This window comes from Oryctolagus cuniculus, chromosome 4, assembly GCF_051225735.1.
Source record: "Oryctolagus cuniculus isolate XC-2025 breed Fujian yellow rabbit chromosome 4, ASM5122573v1, whole genome shotgun sequence".
In the NCBI taxonomy this organism is placed as follows: domain Eukaryota; kingdom Metazoa; phylum Chordata; class Mammalia; order Lagomorpha; family Leporidae; genus Oryctolagus; species Oryctolagus cuniculus.
The window spans coordinates 143,150,754-143,168,233 of record NC_142870.1 but is presented as its reverse complement, the minus strand read 5'-3'; positions in this window follow the sequence as shown (position 1 = coordinate 143,168,233).

The window sequence follows — 17,480 nt, the reverse complement described above, 5'->3', positions numbered from 1 at the left end:
ACATTCCCATCATCCACCACTGCTCTACAGACTGTCTCAGGTTGAATGAGTGGCCTCGGGGCCCAGGTTTTTGCTGACGCAAAGGCCCAGGCCCTTTGCTTCTATCTCCCTGCAGTAACATAGTCCCAAGAGTTCTAGGACAGAACAAGGCAGGATCGGGAAGGAGGAAGTGCAGAGGGAGGAGGGCTGAGACAGGCCTGGTGGGAGAGGGAACACACGAAAAAGACCGCTCGCTGCCTCCATCGTCTTCTAGTTTCAAGTATTCCCAGGCCATTCAACATGCGACCTTTACCAAAGCCAAAGGAAACCTGCCTCTCACACTCCACCCCCAGCCCTGCCCCTCTGCCACTGGGGACAGCACACGAGATGGGGTGGAGTCTGAAGCTCATAAAACTCACATTTGGGCTTACTTTCTACTGTTTGGTGTTGTGGTTTATTTTCAGTCTGCTTAAGACTAAAAAGCTTCTTTTAATGACTTTTTTTTTTTTTTTTGACAGGCAGAGTGGACAGTGAGAGAGAGAGAAAGGTCTTCCTTTTGCCGTTGGTTCACCCTCCAATGGCCGCCGCGACCGGCGCACCGCGCTGATCTGATGGCAGGAGCCAGGTGCTTCTCCTGGTCTCCCATGGGGTGCAGGGCCCAAACACTTGGGCCATCCTCCTCTGTACTCCCTGGCCACAGCAGAGAGCTGGCCTGGAAGAGGGGCAACTGGGACAGAATCCGGCGCCCCGACTGGGACTAGAACCCGGTGTACTGGCGCCGCAAGGCGGAGGATTAGCCTAGTGAGCCGCGGCGCCGGCCAATATTTTATCTGGTACAAAAAATGTCCCATACCATGGCCAAAAGCAAAGAGTTATTTGTAGCTATTTTGTTTTGAATGGAGTTATTAGGGGTCCAAATCTGTGGTTTTCAGTGAGTGCCCTGCACCTCAGCAAAGGCCTGGGATCCGATGTGATTCGCTCTGCAGAGGCCACACCCTGAGCAGTGAACGGGCTGGGTTTGGTTCACAGCAGCACGGCAATGTGCGCGGCAGCTCAGTCTGAAGGTTGGTATGAAGGGCAAGTTCTTTTTTAAGGCTTTTTTATTTATTTGAAAGGAAGAGTTACAGAGAGGCAGATGCAGAGAGAGTCTTCCATCAGCTGGTTCACTCCCCAAATGGCCGAAATGGCCAGAGCTGCACTGATCCAAAGCCAGGAGCCAGGAGCTTCTTATGGGTCTCCCACACAGGTGCAAAGGCCCAAGCACTTGGGCCATCTTCTGCTGTTTTCCCAGGCCATAGCAGAGACTGGATCTGAAGTGGAGCCGCTGGGACTTGAACCGGTGCCCATATGGGATGCAAGCACTGGACCCCAATCTTATTTTAAAACTCATTGAAGGGGCTGGCGCTGTGGCATAGCAGCTAAAGCCGCCACCTAGAGTGCCAGTATCCCATATGGGCGCCAGTTCAAATTCTGGCTGCTCCACTTCTGATTTAGCTCTCTGCCATGGCCTGGAAAAGCAGAAGATGTCCCAAGTGCTTGTGCCCCTGCACCTGTGTGGAAGACCCAGAAGCTCCTGGATCCTGGCTTTGGATCAGCCCAGCTCTGGCCATTTAGGGAGCGAATCAGTGGAGGGAAGACCTCTCTCTCTCTCTTTCTGCCGCTGCCTCTCTGTAACTCTGCCTTTCAAATAAATAAATCTTTAAAAAAGAGAAATCTCATGTATAATTTCCTTTTTATCCTTTCTGCATCATGTTTTTTTCCTACTCAGCACTTTAACTCTTAGATTCGACCATATTCATTTAGCCGCCCACACACACCCCTAGGTAGTTTTCAGATAATAATACCATCAGTGTGCAAATGCTTATCTTTGTATATGTCCCTAGAGTATATGAGATCTTCAAAAAGTTCATGGAAATGCATATTCTGGAAAAAAAAACTATGCACAGATTTCATTTTTTTACACCAAAATAAACTCTTAATTCCTTTTCTTCTACAAATTTTTTGAAGTACCTTCCAATGCTCGTGAGTCTGTCTTGAGCCTTCATTAAAAGATTTATTTTAAAGGCAGAGTGACAGAGAAAGAGATCTTTCATATTCTGGTTTGCTTCCTAAATGCCTGCAATGGTCAGGGTTGGGCCAAACTGAACCTAGGAGCCAGGTACTCCCTCCAGATCCCTCACCTGGGTAGCAAGAACCCAAGTCCTTGGGCCATCATCTCTTCCCTGGGTGCACGTTAGCAGAAAGCTGCATCGGAAAGCAGAGGTGGGACTCAGTGCCAGGCACTCTGATATGAGATGCAGGCGTCCCAAGCAGCAGCTAAGCCCACCGGTCCCAGACCTTGCTATTTGAAGTGTGCCCCTGGCTCTGTGTGAGCCTCACATCATCTGGGAGCTTGTTAGAAAGAAGGATCTCAGGTCTGCCCGCAGGCTTACTGATCCCAACGGGTTCTAACCAGGCATGTTGCCCCCAGTGGGGAATCGTATGTACATAAGAGACTGAGAGGGTGTAGGGCCAGCACGGTGGCACAGTAGGTTAATCCTCCGCCTGCGGTGCCGGCATCTTATATGGGTGCTGGTTCTAGTCCTGGCTGCTCCACTTCCAATCCAGCTTTCTGCCTGTGGCCTGGGAAAGCAGTGGAAGATGGCCCAAGTCCTTGGGTCCCTGCACCTGTGTGGGAGACTGGAGGAAGCTCCTGGCTTCAAATTGGCACAGCTCTGGCTGTTGTGGCCATCTGGGGAGTGAATCAACATATGGAAGACCTTTCTCTCTGTCTCTCCCTTTCATTGTCTGTAACTCTACCTCAAAGATAAATAAATAAAAAATCTTAAAAAAAAAAAGACTCAGAAGGTGGCCAGCACTGTGGCTCAGGGGTTTAAGCCACTGCCTACAGCACCAGCATCCCTTTTGGGTGCCAGTTCGAGGCCCAGATGCTCCACTTCTGATCTAACTCCCTGCTAATGTGCCTAGGAAAGCAGTGGAAGATGGTCCAAGTACTTGGGTTCCTGCACCCACGTGGGAGACACGGAAGAAGCTTCTGGCTCCAGACTGGCCCAGCTCTAGCTGTTACAGCCATTTGGAGAATAAACCAGTGGATGGAAGACCTCTCTGTACCTCTTCCTCTCTAACTCCGCCTTTCAATGAATAAATAAATAAATAAATAAATAAATAAAAAGATTGAGAGGTCCTGCTCTAAGTGTACTCAGAAGTGGCTTTGCTGGGCTGGCTTTGTGGAACAGCATGTTCCAGCCACTGCTTGGGACACCCGTATCCTATACTGAGGTGCCAGTTCATTTTGACTTCTCCGCTTCAGATCCAGCTTCTGCCCAGTGCATTCTGGGAGGCAGCAGATGATGGCTTAAATGCTTGTGTCCTTGCTACCCACATGGGAGACCCACAGAGGTCCTGGCTTTGGCCTGGCCCAGCCCTATTGTTGTGGCCACTGTGGGGGTGAACCAGCAGATAGAAGATTTCTTTATCTTTCCCTCTCTCTGTCACTCTTTGAAATAAATAAATAAATAAATCATTTGTTCCTAAAGATGAAAGAGGTGATGCTGACAACTGTCTCGCTAAGGACAACAACAACAAAAAATGGGTTAAAATATACAATCTTGAAGGCATCAGAAAGCTTACAAAGGTGCTATTCGGTTTCTAAGCTAAGATATAGAAGGTGAAAACCCAGGGACTTGAGCCAGGCATGTGGAACCACCTCACCCCAGAAACGTGGTCCAGCACAGGAGGCGAGAAGTCTAAGCACACTTCTCACAGCCTTGCCATGAGCAGATGTCGAAAACTGGGGTCTAGGAATAACAAGTCTGCGGGACTAGCAGAACCCCCCATCTCAGACAAAGACCCCCAAAGAACAGGACTTAGGCAAAAGAAACAGAGTTAATTTGTCAATGAAATTAGTCATTTTAGATTTGAGTATTCAGCATCAATAAGTATCTACCAAGCAAATGAAACAGGACATGAATGGGGGCGACTGGAAATAATCCATAGAAACAGACCTACAGCATCTGTAGATACTGTTAATTACAATTTAACATACGTGTGTTTAAAATGTTCAAGGTGATAAAAGACAATATGAATTTCATCAAGGAATGGGGTGGGGAGAACCAGAACTGAACCAGAGAGAAATTATACAACTGAAAAGTACAATAGTGAAATTAAGAATTCAAAATCAGAGAAATAGTAAACTGGAAAACAAATAAGAAGAAAATATTTACAAGAGAAATACATGATTATAAAGGTAAATTATAAATATAGACTACATAAAGGCTGTCAGATATGTGTGATTTGTGTCCCAAAAAGAGAATGTCGCAGAAGCACATGTAGAGAGAATGCCTTCGAATTTTCCAAATGATCTGTAGCATCAATCTACAGAAAAAAAGCTCTGTAATCACCAAGCAGGAAGAATATGAAGGAAACCATCCTTAGGTATATCATAGTGAAACTGCTAAGGACCAATGACAAGGAGAAAACTTAGAAAAGTAGCTAGTGTTAAAAAAGAAAAGCACAATAGAACATAAGACCAACTTATACATGTACATAAAACACAGACATTTCCTCTCTGCTGGTTCACTCCCCAGAGAAGAACTGAAGCAGGGAGCTGGGAACATTAACTGGGTACATTACATCTCCTCAAGGGTGGCAGGGACCCAAAGACTTGAGCCATCACCGCTGCCTCCCAGGGTCTGTATTAGCAGGAAGCTGGAATTGAGAGCTGGAGCCGAGTACCAAATGCAGGTACTCCAAGGGGAAATGTGAGTGCCTTAACCAGCAACTCAACTACTTGGCTAATGGCTTTCTCCAAGACAAACTTGTCAACTGAAATGACAGAAGCAGGAAGGCATCAAAAAATACCTGCAAAGTTCTGAAACATTTAACTACCATTAAATTTCTATACCCAGAAAAACTACTATTTATTATCAGGCAAACAAAAGTTGAGGGAATTAATTCAGAGTAGAACAACTAAAGGAAATATTAAAGAGTGTTTTTTGGTCTAAGAAAAAAAATGATCCCAGATGAAACATTAAAGATGGAAGAAAAAAGAGGAAAAGTAATGAAGATAACAAAAATGTATGTAGGTCTAAGTGAATAGTGGCTGTTCAATTTCTTGTGGGGTTAACACTGATAAATAGTTAAGGTGCATCAATAACATATAGGTTGGGAGAGGAGAACTGTAGAGTCCCAAGATTCTTGCATTTTCTGAGAAGATGACAAAAGTACCAATGAGACCTGGATAAATCTAGTATGCAAGTGTAACCTAGTATAATCACTTTTTAAAATGGTGAAGGAGCATGGACTTTCTAAATTAATGGGGGAAACTTTTTATATCCCATTAGAACTCGGAGAAAAATAGTAGGAAAAGGAGAGAAAGAAAAGATAGGGGAAAACACTACATAGTGAGATGGACGACTTCTTATAAGGAGTTAAAAGTGTTCATAGGCAGTTAGGAAAGGCCCCCAGGGGAATGAGAACCAGGTGTTTGTGTGAAACCTGCCATCTGCTGATTGCCCCAAGAAAATGAAAAGATTGAGAGTTAGGGAACACAAATAGGAAACCATTAGACATAAGGAAACCATTAGAAATAAGAAATAAGGCACCAGAGTGCCTTCCAGACCAGACGGGAAAGCAGCAGGTCTCAAGTGCTCAGCAACTGGTCAGGTTAGCAAGACCTTCCTTAACCAGCCAGGTTGTTAGGCAGGAAGTTAAAAATTAGCCTATTTGTGTGAGAGGGCCCTGAAGAAACCAGCATCTGCTTTGGAAGCCCCAGAAGCCCAGCATTTCGCACTTTCAAGTCCTGCTCAGACCCTGAGAACTTTTCAAGTGGTCTCAGCCCTTCCTGCAAGGAAAGCTCCCAGAATTCTCTCTCCTCAGGACCAAATGAGTTACCTGACCTGATAACAGGGGGCAATAAAACCTTCACAAACAACCTAAGAGAAGCCCCTCTGCTCTGCCCGGTGCCAGCAAATCTGGGGAGGCAATACAGGCGGTTTTACCTACTACACCATGGCGCCGGCCCAAATAAAACCTACTTCTGCTCCCCCTCGTCGCCCTTCTCTGTCATCATTCTTAGTCCCCGGCAGACAGGAACTGACCAAGACTCCTGTAACAATTCCATTAAATGTAAGTGCATTAAATGCTTCAGTGAACAGGGAACCGTTACCAGAATGCACTTTGAAAATAAAATCTACATGTTACTTACAAGAGAAACACCTAAAACATATGGATTCCAAAAAGTTGAAAGAAAAAATATAACATGTAAACACTAGGGAAAGCTGGTGTCATTCTATTAATATCAGTTAACGTGGGTGTCCAGGCACAAAGCATTATCAAGGAACAATTTGGAATTATTTTTTTCAATGTTTACTTCACCAGGGAGACAAATCAACTCTAAATTTATATTCACCTACATTTTTCATCAGACTGTATACAGTAAAAAAAGGCATCACTAACACAGGCCAATTCACAATTGTAACGAGTCCTTTTTATCTCTCTCGTACTGCTAGGAAAAAGATGCAAGAGGAATAATTAAAATTTAAACACCACCATTAGCAAAACTGGTATAGCAAACACATACAAAACACTGAATCTAGTAATTGCAGAAAATGGATTCTTATCACATATATGCACATTTGTAATACTTGGCAATATTGTGTCACAGAACAAGTCCCCCAGATGTGAAAGAACTGAAATCATACAGAATATGTTCCCTGAAAATTATGCAATCAATCTAGAAATCAATTAGAAAAAGAGAATATGAAAAACTCACATGGACCTGAAAACTAATCAAGAAACTTCTGAATAAGTAAAGGAGAAACCAAAATGAGATTAGAAAATATTTGTGCTGAATGATGATGAATGTATTTCACAGCAGAACTCAGAGGACACAGACAAAGCTGGTTATTACAAAGGCTGAAAAATCAATTCCCTAAGCAATCGTCTTGTATGATCTGGGGAGCAGGGAAACAGAGGCAAAATAAATCCAAATAAAGGAGAAGAAATGAACTAGTAAAGACTAGAGGGGAGATAGTAAAGAAAAACACAGCACAGGCTTTTAGAAGCCAAAAGCTAGGGTGGGCATGTGGCCCACCCACCAAGACACTCTATGGATGGATTTCAAAAACTTTTGCACTGAGATAAACTCTTATTTCAATTGCATTTTCCATAAATATTTAAAAGTACCTGTTACCGGAGAAGCAAAGGGTCCTTGTCTTTGCCCAAGAAAGAATTCAGGCGTGAGACAGAGAGCAGGGGCAAGCAACATAGCAAGGCTTATTAGGGTAGGGAACTCTGTAAGAACAGATGGGCACCTCTCCAGACAGGATCTGAGAGAGGGTACGTAGTGCACATTTAGGCTGGGGTTTTTAAGGGATGGGCCTTGCCTTCCCTCCCCATCTCCTTCTCCTCCCGAACAAAGGACTTGTTGGATGTAAATACGAAAAATCCCTTTCTGAGTTTTCCCCCCTGAAGTTATCAGACAGGGGAAGCCTGGCTGGCATCGCCCCGCCTTAGAGGAAGGATGGTTATTGGATAGAGGGGGCAGGACCCCCTGGAAGGTCATCAGGATCTGGGCGGGACCTTGAAGTGCAGATACTGGGCTGCACCTGGAAGGTTATTGGGGTGACTTTGAGATGCAGATGCTGGACTTAAATGTCAATTCCTTAGGCCTTTGTCACACACATAAGCTCATTTCTGACTTCCTGCCTAACATACCTATATGTACGTATATATGTATACATGTGTATGCACACATAGGTACTTAAATACATGTATACACACACATATAAATATATATATACACATGAACAAACACAAACATGTAAGGTACTTTAGAATTCTATTTACTTTTATTTATGTGAAAATCGGAGGCAATAGATAGACAGATCTCCCATCCATTGGTTCATTCCACAAATGCACACAATACCTAGGTCTGGGCCAAGCCAAAACTGGAAGGCAGGAGCTCAATCCAGGTCTCCCACAAGAGTGGAGGGACCCAATTACGTGAGCCATCACCTGCTGCCTCCCAAGGTGTAAATTAGCAGGAAGCTGGAATTAGCAGAACCAGGCCCTCTGATACGAGAGTGTCCTAAGCAGTGTCCTATTTGCTGTACCAGATGCTGTCCCCATATACACACACCTGTACGTATGGTTTAGATGAGAACCTAGCATGCAATAGTGCTATGGATGAGTTTGATAAATGAATACAATGAAATAAAAATAGGGAGACAAAATTAACTGGATATATTTGTAGAGTCCAGAGACAGACATATGTACTCATGGAACTCTTGGTTATTAACAAAAGTGAATCAGCAGAGGGACCAGAATTGTGGCGTAGCAAGTAAAGCCACCACCTGCAATGCCAACATCCCATATGGGTGCCGGTTTGAGCCCTGGCTGCTCCACTTCTAATCCAGCTCTCTGCTGAGTGTTTGGGCCCCTGCGCCTGCATGGGAGACCAGGAGGAAGCTCCTAGCTCCTGGCTTCAACCTGGTCATTTTGGACATCTGAAGAGTGAACCAGTGGATGGAAGATATCTCTCCATCTCTGTAACTGATTTCTCAAATAAATAAATCTTCAAAAAAGTCAGTAGCACATGAGGAAAGAATTATCTTTCTGATAAAAGATGCTGGCACAATTTGGTGTCCATGAGGAAAATAAAAAAAGCTGACTCCAACTTCACACTACATTTTTTTGAAAAAGAGCAGTCCTAGATATATTTCAGATCTAAATAGAATATGCCAAACCACAAAATATTTAGAAGATAATCCAAAGGAATACCTTGAACACTCAGGGTAGGGAAAGATTTCTTAAACATTCTGTAAAGGGATATTAATAATCAAGGAATAGAATAATAACTTTGACTACATTAAAATAGGGGTCTCGGGGCTGGCATTGTGGCATAGCAAGTAAAGTTGCTGCCTATGACGCCCTCATCCCATATGGGTGCCAGTTCATGTCTGGGCTGCTCCACTTCTGATCCAGCTCCCTGCTAATGCATCTGGGAAAAGCAGCAGAATATGGCCCAAGTCCTTGGGCCCCTGCACCCATGTGGGATACCCAGAAGAAGCTCCTGGCTCCTGGCTTCGGGCCGGCCCATCCCTGGCCATTGCAGGCATTTGGGAAGTGAACCAGTGGATGGACTGTATCTCCCTCTCCTTCCTTCGCTCCTTGTCTATTTCTGCCTTTTTTTCTTTTTCTTTTTTTGACAGGCAGAGTTAGAGAGACAGAGAGAAAGGTCTTCCTTCCATTGGGTCACCCCCCAAATGGCCACTATGGCCGGTGAGGAGCAACCGGACGGAATCTGGCACCCCAACCAGAAGTAGAATCCGGGGTGCCGGCGCCGCAGGCGGAGGATTTAGCCAAGTGAGCCGCGGTGCTGGCTTATCTCTGCCTTCCAAATAAATAAATATCTTTTTAAAATTGGGATTTTGTGTTATTACAAAAAAAATTGAGAATGAGAAGAAAAGCCATTGAGTGGAATTTGATTGACAAAAGGCTTGCTTCACAACGTATATGCAGAAATGGAAAACAACGAAACAACTCTTCCTCAAAACCACAAAAGCAACCTAAAGACTAAAATGATAGGTGAAACAGACACATACAAAGCATGGAAGCAGTCATGTCCAAAGGAAGAAAACCCCAAAAGTAAAAAAACAAAACAATCCTGTATGTGTCCCAGCCGTAGAAAGGATAGATAACTTCTGGGCTAGCCATAAAACAGGAGGCTGTACGACGATAATAGCAAATGAACTCCAGCGACCTGCAGCTTCATGGCTGAATCCGGAAAGCATAAGGCTGAATGTGAGCAGCCTGACCCAGAAAGCTGGCAGGGTCACTCTGAAGTGCAGAAATGAATGATTGCCATAAACAAAGGGACGGTGACCACCTTGGTGCAGGGGAGGGACAGGCATGCCGCCCAGGAAGAGCACTTGTCCAGTTTCTGGGGAGTGTGCAATGTTCCTTCGAGCCGGGAGGTGGTTACCTGGACATTCGCCTTCTTCATATGCTTTTCTCTATGTGCTGTTTTTCACAATAAAAATCAGTAGAAGAAAAGAGAGGGTGTAGAAGACCCAAATTTCTGTTGTTGCCCTTGGCTTTGTTAAGAGTCACCTGTCTCAGAGCAGGAACAACTCAAAGGCAGGTAGGAGGGTGTTTCCATCATGGGGAAGGGGGATCAACTGCCAGAGAGTGGGAGAGGAGGCACCTCCAAATGTGTGGCGGATCCCCATGAGGGGAGGAGGGCTCCTGTTGAGTAGGAGAGAAAACTCTCCTGGGAGGCGTTGTCTACATGCACAAAATGTCGGTGTTGTTAGTCTCTCCTCTAATGCCCACGGCCCTGGGATGGCTTTCCTGCCACGGGTGGCAGGTGGTTACCTGTCTCCTGGGCCTTACCTGCTGCTCTGCAATATGGACCTTTTTAAAGCCACCTATCCCCTTCTCCCTTCTCCCGTCGGCTCCCCATCCGTGGCCGGCGGGCCCCCGCCCCCTCGCCCGGGGCCACCTACCATCGAGGCCCTGCCTAGTTTCTCTCCCTCCCCTCCCTTCTCTCCTCCCACCTGGTACATGGCCTTTAGATTTAATTTTTTATTTTTTAATTCTTTAATTTTTTTACAATTTTATTTGACAAGTAGAGTTGGGAAGAGGGGAGAGGGTAAAGGGCAGAGGGGAGAGGGGAAGGAGTATTTCTGGCCAATTTAATTAAGGTCTCCTTAATTGTTCTATTCATTCTCCCTGACCTGAACTTTGGGGTTGGTAGGCACAATGCAGTTTCCATGTAGTCCCCGGTACCCTGGCCAGAGCCTGACTTACCTGGGCCACGAATGCCGGTCTGTTATCATACCCAGTTACCTGAGGCAGTCCAAACTGAGGGAAATTTCTTCCATTATTTTCTTAGCAACGATTAGGGCTGTCTCCTTATGAGTGGGAAAGGCCTCTACCCATCCCGAGAAGGATTCGATGAAGACCAGGATATATCTGCAGCCATACCTAGCTGGTTTGATTTCAGTGAATCCACTTCCCAAACTTGTCCTGGTCTATCGCCCCTCAGTCTCTTCCTGTCTGGTGTTTGGGTCGGATGACCACTTACTGCCTGGCAAGCTTTACACTTTTTGGCGAACCGTTCTGCCAGGCATTTGTTATCAGAAGGTGATAAAGAAAAATGCTGGTCTCACAGTAAGCTCTGTAGCTTTTGCGCCCCGAGGTGAGTGAACTGGTGGACCTGCTGCAAGTAGGAGATTGCCTGTTGTTCCCACGTTTCTCCCTCGGGTCCTGGTGAGAGATCATCCCCTCCTTCTGCTATGAGGACATTAGCCTCAGGGTTCCGCAGAGTGGCTGCTCCAGCCTCTTCATCTGCCCTCCCATTTCCCAGGACCACCGGATCAGTCCCCTTTTGATGGCTCGGGCAGTGTATTATTGCCAGCCTAGAGGGTAGCAGAACAGCGGCTAGGAGGCGGATGATTTCAGCCTTGTGTTTTACTTCCTTTCCTGCTGAGGTTAACAGTCCCCTCTGCTGATGGATTGCCCCATGCACATGGGCCATGGCGAAGGCATAGCGGGTACCAGTATATACATTTGCCCTTTTTCCTTCCGCCAGTTAATGCGATCAGCTTGACCTTTTGGGCTGCGGTTCCCTCCGGCAGGCTGGCCGTCCAGATGGTGTCTGTGGTACCGACTACTGCCGCCCCGGCCCACTGCTTACCATCCAGTAGAAAGCTGCTCCCATCTGTGAACCATGTTACCTCCGGGTTAGATAGCGGCTGGTCTGTCAGAACTCGGCGGATACTGGCTTCCTCGGCCAGGATGTCCTGGCAAGTGAGCCGTGTCCAAGTCAATTGTCCCGATATTCCCTCCTCGGGATCCAGCCACTCGAGGGCAAACAATGGTTGACTGTCCTCATGTAATCGCAAACAAAGAAAGCATCTTTTAAATCCAACACAGAGTACCAGGTATGCTCAGGGCTGAGGGTGCTCAGCAAGCTGTAGGGGTTAGGCACAGTAGGGTGGATGTCCTGAACCCTGCCGTTTACTTCCCCTAAGTCCTGTACTGGGCAATAATCTTGTGTCCCAGGGTTTTCCACTGGCAGCAATGGCGTATTCCAAGCCGAATGACAGGGCTTTAGGACTCCTAGGGAAAGTAGTCTTTTTATGTGAGGCCAAATTCTCTCTCTGGCTTCTCTGCTCATAGGGTCTAACCCATATAGGGATGGTGCTGGTTTTTAAGGTGACCACTACTAGGGGCTGACAAGTAGCTAGCCCCAATCCTGCCATTTCCGCCCAGAAATCGGGATAATTGGCAAGCCAAGATTGGATTTCTGATTCCTGCATCTCCTCTAATTTTTCGTGGAGTCAATCTTCGTCTTCCACTGACATAGACAGTGTGGTGGCCACTGGGGTGTCTACCATGGGGTTTAGGAACTCCACCCGTGGTCCAGTAGGCTCGAAAGTTATTCAAGCCTTTAATTTGGTAAGCGGATCTCTTCCCATCAAAGGGGCTGGGAAGTCAGGAATTACCAGAAAGAGTGTTGCACTTTACCCTTTCCCAGGTCCATAGTCCGTTTTGTAGTCCATGCTCGGTACCAGCTGCTGTTGGCTCCCCTTAAAGATTTTTCGCTGGCTAAGGGACCCAACGGGGCCTGCAGGGTGGAATAAACTGCTCCAGTGTCTATTTCAACACTGATAGGAGTCCCCTCCACGTTATTATTTACCCTGAGCTCGGGGAGGGGATCCAAACCCCGTCGCCCCTAATCTTCCTCTTCCAGAGCAAGGAGCTGAGTGGTCTTCCTTTTGGGGCACTCATTGGCCCAGTGTTCCTTGTCTTTGCAGTAGGCACATCGATCTGGGTCCAGGGGCGGACGACGCCATGGGCCCAGGTTGTTTTCCTTTCTATCTTCCTTGCCATGAGCTCCTGTCTTACCTACTACTGTGGCCAGGATTTCAGTTAACTCTTGGTTTCATTTTTTATCCCTTATGTTTTCCTGTTCCTCCCTTTCCTTTTCTTTTCTCTGTTCCTTTTCCTCCTCCATCTCCCTCTTATGGAACACCTTGTCTGCCTCCTTAACCAGGTCTCGCAGGGTCAAGTCCTGTAGCTCCTCCAAACGCTGTAGTTTATGGCGTATGTCTGGGGCTGACCGACCGATGAAGGCCATAGTCACTGACACCTGCTGCTCCTCAGACTGAGGATCAAAGGGTGTGTATCTCTGGTAGGCTTCCATTAGTCTTTCTAAAAAGACTGAGGGAGATTCAGAGGGTCCCTGTACTACTTCCCTTACCTTAGCCAAATTAATGAGCCTTCGAGCCACTGCACGGAGACCCGCCACTAGAGACTGGCGATAGGTAGACAGATGCTCCCTACCTTCATGTGTATTAGGGTCCCAGTTAGGTCAGCACAAGGGAAACAAGTCATCAATTATGTTCTGGAGCTGGGTCGGTCGCCCGTCCTATCCAGGAACATTCTTTCGGGCTTCCAGGAGTATCCAATCCCTCTCCTCGGTGGTAAAGAGGGTGCTCAGTAATCGCCGACAGTCATCCCAAGTCGGTTGGTGGGAAAACATCAGCGACTCGACAAGACCTGTGAGGCACAAAGGATTTTCAGAGAAAGGGGGATTATTTTTTCAAGTTATAGAGATCAGAGGATGAGAACGGCCAATACTGTAATGCCTGCATCTCCTCCCCCGGCCATCATCCACCACAGGCCCGTATGGTTGGAGAGGGAGGGTCACAGCCACCTCTTGAGAGCTCTGTGCCCTCTGGCTTCGGGTCCCCTGGGCAGAACCTCCCTCTGGGGGTGACAAGGGTGGGGAGGAGGGGGAGGCAGACAGGGAAACAGAAAATGGGGGTGAGTCCGGGGAGGGTACAGATGAGGCTGGGAAGGGTAGGGGAGCATTTAAAGGTACAGGGTGTGAGGGTTGAGGGGTGGAAGGATAAGGAGGAGGGGAATCAAAGACAATCAGATCCACCTGGGATTCAGGCAAAAACAGGTGGTGCCGGTGACAGGGAGGAGGTCTTCACGGGAAGCACAATAGTCGACATCTGAGCCTGAGAATTAGGGGTGGGCAGTAGGAAAGGTCTTATCCAGTCAGGTGGAATTTCACAGAGGTCCTCCCAAACCATTATGTAGGATTGTTGGTCCCGGTAGCCATGACAGCCAGGCTGAAAAATGGCCTCTTTCACTCGGCGGATGAGTGGCAAATGGAATGAGCCCTCCGGAGGCCAATCCAAGGGCTGGCCATTCAGAAGCACAGAAAGACTGCCATTTAGAATACAAGGTACACAAACAGGGAGACAATGACAAAGATCAACACACAATGACCAATTAGAGTGTCCGAAAAAACCCTAAAATAACACACTGGCCATACTGATTGTGCTGGCAATACAGATGCAGACTCAACATCTACCCGACAGGAAGCCCCTGGGTGTCCCCAGTCTTCCTTCCCTCCTGGGGCGTCCCCCAGGGCCATAGCCTGTGGCCCCTGGGCACATCTGCCGGCCACAGTCAGGGAGGGCTCATGCACCTGCCCCGAGAGCTACTACTACACCAGCGCAATAACCAGAAAACTTGTACAGACCTAGAGCATTCACAGACTACCAGAATAACAACACAACATAGAATAACAAGAATAGGCACCTTTACTTACTCTGAGAGATATCCGTTGGAGGCGTCCACAGGCAGCAGACCAAGTCTCGGTGGGACCTCCAAATGTTAGGGTCGAGAAGCTTCTGCCGCCCAAGGAATGACTCCAAGAGACACTCTTATGCAATCAGCAAGGGGTTTATTGACCCAGCATGCTGGGGCTCTCCGAACACGCAGGAACACAGCAGCCCCGAGAAGTCCAGGGTCAGGGTTGACCCAGCATGCTGCAGCTCTCTGAACACGCAGGAACACAGCAGCCCCGAGAAGTCCAGGGTCAGGGTTTTTATAGGGTTTTCAGAGACTAGCAAATCACCTCACACCGTGGGAAGCTCATTAGCAAATCAACTCACACCAAGGGAAACTCAAAGCACGTGCAGGGAGTTCCTAGAATTGATTGATGCATTAACGGCAGGTGAGGCAAGGGTTACACAGCTTCGGCCCCTTATCCTCACACAGGTGCAGCTGTAAGGATAAGGAACCGAAACTATACAACCCCCAACCCACAGGGTTTTCAGCTTTGGGGAAGGAGGTTTGGGCCTGCAATTTTCTAGCTCAATTCTTCAATAGGGGGTACTATTATCTCCATTTCACAAGGAAGGAATAGACACCTAGCAGTTTCTATACCATGAACAGAGCAAGATATAAGTGTAGGCAGCCATGGCTTACAGATCTCACTAACACACTGTGGTACATCGTTAGGAGGCTGACTCCAATCACTGTGGTGGAGGAAGGTTTGGAACTCTCCTACACTAACAGGCTCCCAAGTGCTGTCTGTTAAGTGGTTACAACTGTGCCCAGTGCCCATTCTTTTTTTCCTCAAAACAGGAAACGAAGAACCAGAATGGAAATCTGTGGTCAAATTTGTCATAAAACAAAACAAACTCTATGGGAGTGGGCATGTGGTGCCAAATAAGCAGAATGATTCTATAGATGAAAACACTCTTGGTTGAGACTGTGCCTGTCAAAGTGACCATTCCAGAAAAAAATCAAATCCAGACAATTATCTGACCATCCCAGGTCGGGGTGGCTGGGCAAGGTTCCCCCCACATGACTGTATTCCTCCGCTTTTCTGCCTTAGATGTTATCTAAGATGCTTTTTTTTTTTTTTTGTGCAAACATTTTGTTCTCAATTTTAACTTCAGTTCAGGCCCCAGCAAAACAAAGGTGGGCGTGTACCCTGTAAACGGAATATGTGAACTCGCGCCTTTTCTAGAAGCTTCGCTTTGGAAATTTCAGCCAAGTTTAAATGATATGTTTCAGAAAGGCAAGGTGGTAACCACAGGGGCAGATAGGAGAAGAGAGTTTGTAACAGAATGTTGACCCAGGCTCAATGCTCAAGCCCCCACACTAACAGAACTGCTACCTCAACAGAAGCAAAGAGGCATGCTGGCCAGAGAGCCACCTCCTCCTGCTGCCAAGCTCTAAGCAAACTGTCCTTGCAGAATGTGCCTCTTACAGCCCCATCTGGGAGGGAGGGAGGGAGAGGGAGATCATCTATCCACTGATTCACTCCCCTGATGGCTGCAACGTCCAGGACTGAGCCAGTCCAAAGCCACGAGCTTCTTCCCGGTCTTCCATGTAGGTGGCAGTCACCCAAGCACTTGGGCCGTCTTCTGCTGCTTTTCCCAGGCCATTAGCAGGGAGCTGGATCTGAAGCGAGCACCCGGGAACACAAAGCGGCACCCATATGGAATGCCAGCACCGCAGGTGGTGGTTTAACCCACTACACCACAAAGCCGGCCCCTGGATTTCATTTTTAATGAATCATTTGGATATAAAATGCAGCAGCAAGTGTTTGAAGTTATTTTTTTAATTTATGTTTGTTTATTTGAAAGGCAGAGAGACAGAGATCTGCAGCAAATGTGTGCAACAGGCAATGCTGGACCAGGCCAAGGAGAGTGGCCAAGAACTCAGCCTGGGTCTCCCACATGACGGGCAGGGAACTAGGCATCTGAGTCACCATTGCTGCCTCCCAGGGGACACTGGCAGGAAGATGGAACAAGGAGCAGCACTGGGATTTGAACCCAGGCACTACAATATGGGTGTGGGTGTCTCAGAACAGGTCTCCGATGACGCACTACACCCTGACCACCTGTCAGGGGCTTAGCTTAACAAACAGGATCAGTTGGTTATCACACTGACAGGGAAATATCATTTTAAGTGTCACAATGACTATGCAGCGCAGCTGTTTGGCCTAGTGTTAGGCCAAACAGTCCTTGCAGAATGTGCAAGTCCATTCCCAACTCTGCACCGGACTGCAACTTCGTGCTAATGAGAGTGCTGGGAGGCAGCAGGGCTGGGCCTTACGACTGGGTTCTTGCCACCCTGTGGAGCCCTGGCTCCCCCCAACCCCACCCAACTACAGCAGGGGGTATTTCGGGCATTTGGAGAATGAACCAGCAGATGGAAGCTCTAGCTCCTACATAAGATTCTTTAAATGAAATATATATTTTTAAATTATGCCTTCCAGTGGCACACGAATTTTTAAAAATGGCTCTTTGGGGGGCCAGCGTTGTGATGTGGCAGGGGAAGCCTCCTCCTGCAGCACCGCATCCCACATGGGCGCCGGCTCCAGTGTTGTACCTGAGCGAGTGCAAACAGAACACCACACACTGGTAAAATTCGATGGTGCTTTACGGTCGGTGCTCGCTCCCTGAAGAACTCTCGACCCCCAAGCTCAAAACCATAGGGTTTATAAAGACAAAAACCGCAAGGAGGGGAGGGAGGAATACATGGCTGCTAGCGTCAAGCTGACCTAAGGCCTATGTGAAACCAGTATCAATTGCAATCCTAACATTAATCCAGGTGCAGCCTGTCAAGCTTGAGTGATCCTGCTAGGGAGTTTCTGTGCTCTGCCAAGTGGGATGCAG